Source organism: Dipodomys spectabilis, unplaced genomic scaffold (genome assembly GCF_019054845.1).
Source record: "Dipodomys spectabilis isolate Male_0828 unplaced genomic scaffold, ASM1905484v1 ptg000024l, whole genome shotgun sequence".
NCBI classification, from domain to species: Eukaryota; Metazoa; Chordata; class Mammalia; order Rodentia; family Heteromyidae; genus Dipodomys; species Dipodomys spectabilis.
Window position 1 is genome coordinate 4,355,051 of NW_024870701.1, and position 1,991 is coordinate 4,357,041.

At 44.3% G+C, this 1,991-nt stretch overlaps 1 pseudogene; it reads right to left on the minus strand.

Annotated features, from left to right (window-relative positions):
- Nucleotides 1-229: 229 nt before the first annotated feature.
- On the minus strand, nt 230-1,235 carry LOC122104375 (annotated as a pseudogene).
- Nucleotides 1,236-1,991: the final 756 nt, after the last annotated feature.

The window sequence follows — 1,991 nt, forward strand, 5'->3', positions numbered from 1 at the left end:
GTGCCAGCGGTGGCACTTCCCCGTCCCACGTGCTCTGAGGGTGAGGGAGGAGGGTGGAAAGGTGTTAAAACCAACCCTCATTTTAATGTACAAAAGAATGACTCTGATCAGTAATAAATTGTACTGAAAACAAAATGGATTAAGAGGTTTATGCTCCTCTAATGTGGGGATATGGGGGATGAATTCTTCAAAGCGGAAAGGAAACGCTGGGGCAGGGCAAGGCCTGGTGTCATTTGTACTGCTCCATTTTCACCTTTAGTAGTCTCAGGAAGGTCCAATTTTTCTTCTCTTTCCTCCCCTTTGTATTTGCTTGGAAGTTTCTCCAGCTGTCTGTCTGACCCTCTTGACTTCCCTCAAAGTTTGTTTTCCATTCCCTTTTTCGTGTGGCTTTTTCTTTTTTTCTGGGTCAATTGTGGGGTTTGAACTCTGGGCTTGGGTGCTGTCCCTCAGCTCTTCAGCTCAAAGCTAGCTCTCTACCGCTTGAGCCATAGAGCCTCTTCTAGTTTTCTGGTGGTTTACTAGAGATAAGAGTCTCATGGACTTTCCTGCCTGGGCTGGCTTTGAACTGCGATCCTCAGATCTCAGCCTCCTGAGTAGCTAGGATTATAGGTTTGAGCCACCAGTACCCGGCTTCCTGTGGCTTTTTCTTGAGCTTCAATTTCCTCTTCCCTTTTCGTTCGTTTCCTTTCATGCATCTCTTTGGTTTCTCTCTCTTTCCTTTTAATTTCCAGCCCAGCAAAGAGTTTCACTGTTTGTATACTGCTTGTTTGAACTGCTCAGGATCCTCCTCCACATTTGTAGCATTTCCCTCCTTCTTTAATTGTTTTTTTTTCCCCCTTGATGTTTCACAGTGTGTTCCAGGTATTCTTTTCCTGCCTGAATTACAACCAGGGCCCTCTTTTTTTGTTGCAGTAGCAACTTGTAAGCTTTGTCTACAGCTTCAAAAGTCTTTTGTGCTCTGTCAGCATCATCTTGATTTTTGTAAGGATGCACCAAGATGGATAAATGCCAAAACCTCTTTTTTATTTCTCCAGCTGACACTTCAGGATCAATCTGAAGAACCTCAAGTGGGTTCAAACTGAACTAATATGAGCCAGGCCGGGTCAACCTTTCAATCTGCTTTTTAGGTGTCAGAACGGAACGGAATCTATTTGTTTCACTTCACTGTAGAGGGTCATAAATGCTTCCTCCGTGCTGCCGCTGCCACCCGTACCACTTATCCCCAAAGTGGCCATTTCCCCTGCTAGTCACCCAGGGTTTAGGTCTTTTTGTTGTTGTTAGTCATGGGGCTTGAACTCTGGGCCTGGGCATTGTCACTCAGCATTTCAGCTTAAGGCTAGCACGCTACCACTTGAGCCACAGTGCTACTTTGAGCTTTTTTTGCTTATGTGTTGCTGAGGAATCAAACCCAGGGTCTCATGTAAGCAAGGCAAGCACTCTACCACTGAGCCACCTTCCCAGTCCTGGGCTCTAAATCTTTTTTTTTTTTTTTTTTTGGGTCCGGTCGTGGGGCCTGAACTCTGGGCCTGGGCGCTGTCCCTCAGCTCTTCAGCTCAAGGCTAGCACTCTACCACTTGAGCCACAGCGCCACTTCCGGCTTTTTTCTTTTTGCTTATGTGGTGCTGAGGAATCGAACCCAGGGCCTCGAGCATGCAAGGCAAGCGCTCTACCACTGAGCCAACTTCCCAGCCCTGGGCTCTAAATCTTGAAGACACTTTTATTCATGGACGATTATCTGTATATTACCTATACTTATAAAGCTATATACATACGGTATATTGGTATAAATGATACAATATTTAATATTTCTGAAATTCTTTATTCCATGTACTTCTTAAAATTTTTTATTATTAAGTAGTTGTACAAGGAGGTTATGATTTTGTAGGTCGCATTATAAGTACAATGCATCTTGAGCAATATCATCCCTTCAGTGATTCTCTCCCATCTTTCCCAAATCCACTCATATCCTCAAGTTACATGGTTCCATGTTC